Below are 9,822 nucleotides of genomic sequence, written 5' to 3'. Positions count from 1 at the left end.
TCTCAACCCGGTGAACACAGTTCTAACGACAGACTTCATTTCGAAATGTTTATCCTGACATCGTCATATGCCAACTCGTCTTTCGCCTCATGCATTTACACACAACTTGAAATATCTCTTTCTAAAATCAATTAATTACATGCATCTGAACCCAAATTTTTGGGTCCACAATTATGCTACTTGTTGTCGCAATGTTTGCAATCACCTGATAGCAGTTAATTTTTGCTGCAGCTAATTGATATTTGCACCTTGTTTTGGTGCACCTAATTGATATTTGCACCTTGTTTTGGTGCACCTAATTGATATTTGCACACAACAGGTTTTGTTACACCAAACTAAAATTTGAACCCAATAATTTTTGTTACTCCAAATGAATATTTGCACCTAGGTTTGTTGCACCAAACTGATATTTGGACCCAACAGTTTTTGTTACAACAAACTAAAATTTGAACCCAATAATTTTTGTTACAAAAAAGTATGATTTGCACCTTGTTTTGTAGCACTAAACTGATATTTGGACCCAATAATTTTTATTACAGCAACAGTGATATTTGCACCTAGGTTTGTTGCACCAAACTGATATTTGGATCCAACAGGTTTTGTTGCATTAAACTGATATTTGAACCCAACAATTTTTGTTGCACCAAACTGATAATTGCCCCCAACTATTTTTGCAACAAACATTCAAGGTTGTACAAAAAAGATCCGTTTGGATTTGCGAGAATCAAAACAACTGATTAGCTAGATGTTGTCTCCTAATCAAATACAGAAGTAAAAGAAAGGCAGAAGAACAGAATAAGAGTACAGAATGAAAGAATACAGAAGAAGAGTGCAGAATGAAAGAATAAAGAAGAAAAGAATACAGAATAAAAGAATACAGACCAAAAGTACAATAAAACAATAAAGATTAAAGGAACACGGACTAAAACAAGAAACAGCAATTTACAAATAATTCAAAATTGATGATGTCTGTTCACATTCAGCGCACGCGTCGTGACTAAAAGTTGTGCATAGTAATGCATATACTCTGCATTATGAGAGTCGATACGATCGACGGGATGATGACGAACGAGATGCTTTTCGCCAATGGGTGCGATAATGCTATGCAGAGAGAAGCGGCTTCTCGACAACAAGAAGCAATGGCGCGAAGTTGTGTGGCCAATAAAGGCAGGAAGCACCTGCACTTCTTCATTTCATTCCTCTTCTTCTCTTTTTCAATATCGTACTTCTTTTTTTTTACATCTTCTCTCATCGGTTTATATATATCCACTTCTCAGCCTCAAGCGACCAAATAATATCCACTTCTTCCCCCGCAACAACTTCTAAAAACATCCATTAAGAATCATTCCTCTCAATACCAAACAAGAAGATAGTAATTATATTCTCTTAATTAGCATAACCTTTCCGAACCTACAGATCAATTTGTCTCGTCCTAACTCATCACAAATGCTCCCAAATCCAAAAACTTGTTTCTAATCAACTCATCTTAATTTTCACTTACGCCAATCCAAAATTTAGGAATAGTTTTTGCCTAAAGGTTAAGATCTTTAAACAGAAACTATTCCTAGATTTGAGATTGTCATTGTAGGGGAAAATTAGTCCGAAACGAAAAACTGCACTGCCAAAAACAATGTTGTTCAAACCATCAAACTCCAGTAGCGGAGAATTTTTTTTTTTTCCTCTTGTTTCGAAAGGAAGAAAAACGAAGAAAAGATGAAGTTTCTTGTTGTTTTGGTCTCTCACGATCTCGTTTGGGAAGCTTTATACACCCAACACCGAGAAATGGATAATCAGACCGCGGGATCTTGGAAGAGAGGGAGAGTGCTGCTCACTGGCTCAAACCCGAAGGAACCGATAAATCCTGTCGCATAAAACCGATCGACGCACGTGAGTCTTTTTACCTGCCCTCTTCTCTCTCTCTCTCTGTCTCTCTTTCTCTCTTTCTCTCTTGACTTTTGTTTTGATCTACTTTCATTGGAGCCATTCCTAAAGGAACGCAGAGAGAGCGTTATAAGAATGCGTATATTATGCAGGATGTATTAGAAGAGAACACGTACAACATACCGTTCCAAAGGGACTATAATCTTTTTTTTACAAGTCGCCAATTCGTTTATTTATTACGCATCTCGAGCGTAAATTGGACAAGGGACCCCGCCTGGGTGGTCTGGATTAAAAATCAATTTCCTTAATTAAAACAGTTATTTTTGCACAAAACTGTCATCCTAATGAATTAAGTATTTCTGAATATACACGCATATATAGTGAATTAATTGTATATTTCTGAATAGAAATATGTAAATCTAATTCATACTGACTAAAAATTAGAGAATATTCTAAAAGAATATTAACGCCTAAAAATGTATAACCACCTAAAAATGTCTAAGCTCGTAACTCGATTTTTCTATGTCGATATGATTTTTATGATCAAATTGCTGAATGGTTTCATAAATAGCCCCACATTTATATCGTCGATTAACTTTAATTTACCTTCTAGACCATCAAGATATAGCTCACTGTTTAATTATAAAAATGACAAAATTTTTTTATTTCCAAATATAAATTTTTGAACAATTTCATAATCAGAATTTAAAAAATTCATTTATTAAAAAAATAATAAATTATTATTGTTAATGTCTTCAAAATTTTCAATTTCTTTGCAGGAATTCAATTATTTTCATATAAATAATAACAATCTTCACAAGAATTCAATTATTTTTATATAAATAATAATATTCTTCGGAAGAATTCAATTATTTTTGTAAATAGTAAAATTCTTAGCAAAAATTCAATTATTTTCAACAAAATTTTAACAAATTTTCTCAAGAGAAATCAATTATTTCTTTATATAATAAAATCTTTGCAAAGATTTATTATTTTAAATAAAATTTCACGAAAGAATTGAATTTTTTCTTAATTCGTTTTAAACAATTCCAAAAGAATTCAATTATTTTCATAAATAATAACATTCTTCGAAGGAATTCAATTATTTTTATAAACAGTAAAATTTTTTTGCAAAAATTCAATTATTTTCAACAAAATTTTGATAAAATTTCAGGAAAGAATTCAATTATTTTCTAAACTTTTTATAAATCCTTCAAAATAATTTAATTATTTCTTTAAGTAGTAAAATCTTGAAAAGATTCATTATTTTCAATAAAATTTCTAAAAAAAATTCAATTATTTTTATAAACAGTAAATTTTTTATGCAAAAATTCAATTATTTTCAACAAAATTATGATAAAATTTCACGAAAAAATTCAATTATTTTCTAAAATTTTTAAAAATCCTTCAAAACAATTCAATTTTGTTTATAAACAGCAAAATTTTTTTTGCAAAAATTCAATTACTTTCAATAAAATTTCACGAAAGAATTTAATTTTTTATTTATTCGCTATAAAAGTTTTCAAATAAATTCAAATATTTTCTAAAATTTTAATAAATCCTTCGAAACAATTCAATTTTTTTTATAAATAGTAAAATTCTTTACAAAAATTCAATTGTTTTCAACAAGAATTTTATAAAATTTCTCGAAAGAATTTAATTATTTTCTAAAATTTTTATAATTCCTTTAAAACAATTAAATTATTTCTTTTAATAATAAAATCTTTGCAAAAATTAATTATTTTCAATAAAATTTCACGAAAGTATTCAATTATTTTCTAAAATTATAATAAATACTTAAAAACAATTCAATTATTTTTATAAATAGTAAAATTCTTTGCAGGAATTCAATTTTTTTTAACAAAAATTTAACAAAATTTCTCGAAAGAATTCAATTATTACTTTCTAAAAATTTTATAAATCCTTCAAAACAAATCAATTATTTATTCTTTAAATAATAAAATCTTTGCAAAATTTAATTATTTTCAATTAAATTTTACGAAAGAATTCAATTATTTTCTAAAATTATAATCAATCCTTCAAAACAATTCAATGATTTTTATAAACAGTAAAATTCTTTGCAAAAATTTAATTATTATGAAAAAATACTGAAACTGTACCTATTTATAATTGAAAAACTATTATTTTCAAAAAATTATTTACAAATATTTTTAAAAGATTAATTTTAAGAGTTTCTTTATAATTTTTTAAAAATTATAAATTTAATAAATAAATAATTTATAAACCTTAATAACTTTAAAAAAAACTTGGACAATAATAAAATTATACACACGGAGAAAAATATAAAGTAACTTTTACTACTTTTATAGTAAAAAATTTCCGGTAAAGCATTTCTGGTAATTTTTACTGTACTTTTGCTTTTGGAGTAAATTTTGCTACGTTCGAAGTAAATTTGACTAATTTTTACAAATATTTACTTTTGAACGTAGCGAAATTGAAAATTCACTCCAAAAGTAGTAAAAATTACCAGAAACGCTTTACCGGAAATTTTTTACTATAAAAGTATAATAAAAGTTACTTTATATTTTTCTCCGTGTTGTTACAAGATAAAATTTTCGTTGTAACATTGAATTAAATAAACTACTTTTTCGTCATTTTTTTTCGTATTTTTAATCGACTTTTTTTGTGTCTGAAAGTCGATCCGAGGCCTGAACAAAGTAACGAACCAACTAGCATTAGCTACTGAAGCGCCACATGGCGCCACTGTCTAGTCGGATGGTAAATGCCTAATAACTACATTTAGTCACCTATATTTTTACTGACTTATTCTCTCCGCATGCATGCATATTATTCGACATGATCACTTCGAAATTAATTTAATTGTCAACATAACAGCAGTGATAATTTAAATTTTCAATCGCCGTGGAGAAAATTCAATTAGATCAATTAAAAGTGTGAAATAAATGCGCCATCGTTTTATCAATACAGATCAATGGCTAATTAATTAAGGCAATCAAGAGATTGAATAATTATCGCCCAGGAAAGTTAAAAGTCTATAACTTGACTAACCAGTTCGTATACTTATAATGAGACCAAGTTTCAGCGGGAGTTGACCATTTTCAATTCTGTATACCAAAAGAGCTATACATTTCATTATACGATTAGCATTCAGTTTACGATTATAAATGAACGAGTTTTGTAATCTGACTATTTTCAAAAAAGGCGACTTTTTCGACTTCTTTTCAAAAAGTTTTTTCATTCTTTTTAATTTTTATTTCTAGTAAGTAGCGAATTAGCGAAATAGCAAAAGTGATTCTAAGTGACGCTACTCTAAGTGATTAGGAGACTCCTTATTTGGAGTAACTAATTACTTAGCGTCGACAACTATTTCGACGATTTCGACGCTAAGTATATTCAGAGATAGAAAACGATTCCGCGGTAGCTGGTAGTGACGAGTCTCGAAGAATCGAGCCGCGACAGTTTTGCGATATGAACGCGGCGCCGTCCGCTTAATTAGTCGCCGATCGCTTTTAAGTTCATACCCCAAGCATTAGTTTATTCCCATCTCAAACCAACAGTGTTGGTCGTGATCCTTTCAGTTTCGCATCTTGCCCACTAATGTGTCTGTTGTGCGGGGGGGAATTTTGTTATAGTAGTCGTGCAGTACCGTCGGGACAAAGTTATCTCGTTAGGGTGTTGGTGAACCTCGCTTGGAAACCGGTAGCTGCGACTGTAAAACGGTAGCCAGTTGCCGGTGTCTCACACCAGTGCCCACAGCTTCCTTCGCGGTACCAAAGACTCCAATGCCATGTCTTCGTTTTCTTTTTTTCTTCATCTTCTTTTTTTTCTTCTTCTTATTCCTCTCCGCTGTTTGCAGCAGTTCTCTTCTTCTTCTTCTTCTCTCCTATATATCCGAAGAGTCACTCTTTCCACCACAAAACCGTGCGGGGTACGCCGATGGCGACAGCAGATAAAACTCTGGCGCTTCTCTCTCTTTCTCTCCCCGACGCAACCTAAATGCTTGCCGGTCACGGATCTTCCCGAAGATTCATGAAATTCTTCATCCAAACTTGCGACTAAGGTCAGAATTCTTGATTGGTTTCCTTCTTCTTCTTCTCTTCTTATAAATGTTGTCTGCTGATATTGATGATAGATAACCCCAAAGTTGTCTTCAGTTTACCATTAATTGCATCTATTAACATTTCCGGCGTATTCGGAAAATTTTTATCTTTGGTTCAAATGTCCTTTAGGTGGAAATATTATAGCTGATATTTCAGCTGATGTACTGACGATTAGTACTTTGCAACTTGATGCCTTGATATACCGATCACTAGCTTGATGTTTGATTGTAATTGTAATTACAATCAAAAATCAAAAATCAAGCTAATCAGTATATAGGCATCAAGTTGCAAAAGCTATTTTTAACCTAAAGAAAAAGTTTTTTTTTAACTTCTAATCAAAGAATTGACTAATCGTCCATAACCAAGTGTCCACGATACAGAACCGAAATGCCGAGGACAGGTTTCCGAATTTGACATTCATAAAGCAGGTGCATCTGACTCTGATGACTGGTTACTTTGCGCAAAATTTCACATGTCCACAATGATCGAATCGGGTCGATCTCACGAAAACTTTTGGCTTCGCGATATGTGAAAGTCTCCCATCAGAATAAGGAAAGGTTTATTCCTATACCGTGAGATCTGATCTGACAGATGTTCACGGTTAAAGTTTTTGGCAAGTTATTTTGATATCCTCCGATAAAACGACAGATGCGGATGAGTGTTGTGAGTTTTGGCAAGTTCCTTGCTCCCTGATGAAACTTTATTGAACTTGATTCGAAAAGCTTGTGACGCGCTTCCGATTATGCCAAATGGAAAATGATTATATTGAGTTCTGCTCGATTCAAGATCATCTTGATAATTTTAATGAAATTGCAAACATTTTGATTAATGAATCGTATATTACGTGAATGTGTTGCGCCTTCATTAAGGTAATAGAAGTGCAGAGGGGGATTTTTTTTTTTAATAATTCCTGGAATGTGTTTCAGGAGCAGGCAGAAGTCAGTGTGTTAATGATAAAGGAGTCAATTATTCGACGTGTAGATTATATGATAGTGATCAAATTCAAGTTGATGGTAGATTTATGCACTATAGGCATACCGCGTGTACAAACCAGAAGAGTTATTGCGTTGTTCCAATCGTTCGCAGAAGTTGTAAGTTCATCTTTTTTTGGGTTGTAATTACTTAGATGCCGATAAATCAAAAGCAACTTTGTCTTGAATGAAACGATATAGAAACGAAATGTTTTTGCACTTTTCTTCTGCTTCTGTAAATTGTCTGACTAAAGATTTACTAAGTTTTTACTAAGTTCTAAAAATTACTTTTGAATTTAAATAATTTAATTTTTTTATTTAAATAATTTAATTTTTGAAGAACCTTTCAGAAAATTGTTAAAAATAAATAAATAAATAATTGATTTAGAGAAGCGGCTTATAGTTAAAAATTGTAGTAAATACCTAATTTAATTTTTGAAAGGGCAGTCGATCCGAAGCCTGATTACATACAAAAAAGTTCATTAAAAACCCGCTTACATTACCATTACAAAATTAATATTCACGCACAATAAACAAAAAAAGAAATCGATATTCACGAGCTCAAAAAAACCGAAACGAACCTCAAAAAAACAGGTGTCAAGAAATGATGCGCGCATTTGCTTGCGGTTTCGCAGTCTCATAAGACTTCTTTTTTCCCAAATGAATCGCGCGAAATGAAGGGCCAATTATTATTCAAGGTATGTACGGGCCAAAAAATTAAGTAATACTTATAAAGGTATGCAGCTGCATTTAAGCAGGTGCCCTTTACTGACTCGGTACACCCTTTTACCTTTATATTTAACTTTATTTTTTTCCAACTGAGTTTTTGAGTTAAAGAGGCGTGCACCGTTGATTTGCTTTGCGTGTCTCTTCAAAAGCCATACACACCGCATAACGAGCGCGCTTACGCAAATCGCGTGCACGCGCTTCATCACTATCTATATAATACCGCCACCAAAAAAAAGAAGAAGAATTATTGCGCTCCTTTTTTCCCTCTTCCGTCATTTTTGTCTGTCATGATATAAACATTATCTAACAATTTATTAACCATTCGGATTATATACAGCGAAATAATTTTACTAACGATACTAATTAATATCGCAATGACAAAATTGATTGTAAATTATAAATGAAAAGTTACAAAAACAAGGACAATTTTAATATAAATAAACACGTTGGTGTTGATGATAGGATTTCACGTTAATTTCCAACAACATATATCCAATTAAAATGTAGTATGATTATCGGAAAGATTTACTTTGATAATTAAAAGAGCGCATAGTAGCAATTGGGAAAATTTTGTGATGACGATAATAATATAACGTTAAAATGAGTAATAGCGATTAACCCCGTTGGTGAATATTGAGTAAGAAAATAATTGCCAGTAGCAATTTATGGATATTTATTGGCGTATTTTTTTCTCTCTCTTTTTTTGTCATAAGCAATATATATATAATGTTCGAAGACGAAAATTCTCGCCGTCTCGTTCGTTCCATTTTTTACGAGTTCCCCTCTTTTATAAAACAAGGTGGACACAACTGCGCGAAGAAACTGCGAGATCTGGGGAAAAGAGCCGCGCGTCTTTAAATCAGAAAAAACATCTTCGTCGTGCGGTTTATTCCGCTTCTTCGCATTCTTTCCCCCATATCCAAGAACCAACATTCCTGGCGCCAGGATTCCGAATACTTCGAGACCCCTACTCGTTCGTTTAGCAAAAGGTATTGTATATTCGATTGCAATTCTCTCTCCGCCTTTCCTTTTGATATGAAAACGCATATACAATTTTTATCTCCCAAATGTTTATTCTCATTATGTATTTCTGAATTCCAAAAAATGAATTATGCACCTGATTCCTGATTATGGATCTTAAGTCCTTTATCTATAATGATGATAAAACTAATTCTTTTATCTAAAGAGTCTAAAGATTATGAATCTAATTCATTTGTCTAATGGTTATGAATTTAATTCATCCTCCAACTTGAATGATTATTATTATTAGGAATGTAACAAAAAATTTATTATAATTACTGAAATGATTGCAGAACTATTTGACAAGAGAAAGCATTGAAGAATTCTGAATGCAGTTGTTTTAAAGACGTCGAAACTACTTTCGGTGGACTACATTTCCTGAGACATACAATTGAACATCTACTAATAGATGACCATCTATGAATCTTATAGTAAATAATATCTACAACAAAATTTTGATATACAACTTTTTATGATCTAATGATTTTACCATAGCATGTACTTGTCATTATGTAATAAATACAAAATAATTATTGTACAAAGTCTTCAAATAATCTTTAATGACTTGGCACAGTATTTGTTATAACATCGTTATTATGGTAATGAATATTTTAAACTATCTAATGATAGTAGATAAAACATAACAGATATTATATCTGTTGCAGCATCATAGGGTTAAATCTACTGCATACTGTGATGATTAATACAACTAGTGTAATGTTTCCGGAAAAAAGGTTGAATCATTACAATTATAGCATAAAATACTTTTCACAACCTAATGACGAAACCATCAAAACATAATTGGTAGGATGTAACAAATTTAGACAAAACGAATGCAACCTGATGATTATAACAGAATAAATGTATTAGAACAGCATAAATATGGTGAAATAGCTTTAATAACCTGATGATTATAGCATGATACCTGACACAACATATGATTAAAGTGTAAATCATTAAAAAAAAGTGTAACACAATCTCTACTATAATTATTAGGTTGACCTTATAATTATAGTAGAGATACTTAGTATAGAACAACATAATTACATCCAAATATCTTATACCTAATGAAAATATAATATCTACAACAAATAAACAACAACAAACAAATTGTAACACAATACTTATAATAGAACATC

This window comes from Leptopilina heterotoma, unplaced genomic scaffold, assembly GCF_015476425.1.
Source record: "Leptopilina heterotoma isolate Lh14 unplaced genomic scaffold, ASM1547642v1 Lhet_177, whole genome shotgun sequence".
NCBI classification, from domain to species: Eukaryota; Metazoa; Arthropoda; class Insecta; order Hymenoptera; family Figitidae; genus Leptopilina; species Leptopilina heterotoma.
This window is presented reverse-complemented; position numbering follows the sequence as displayed.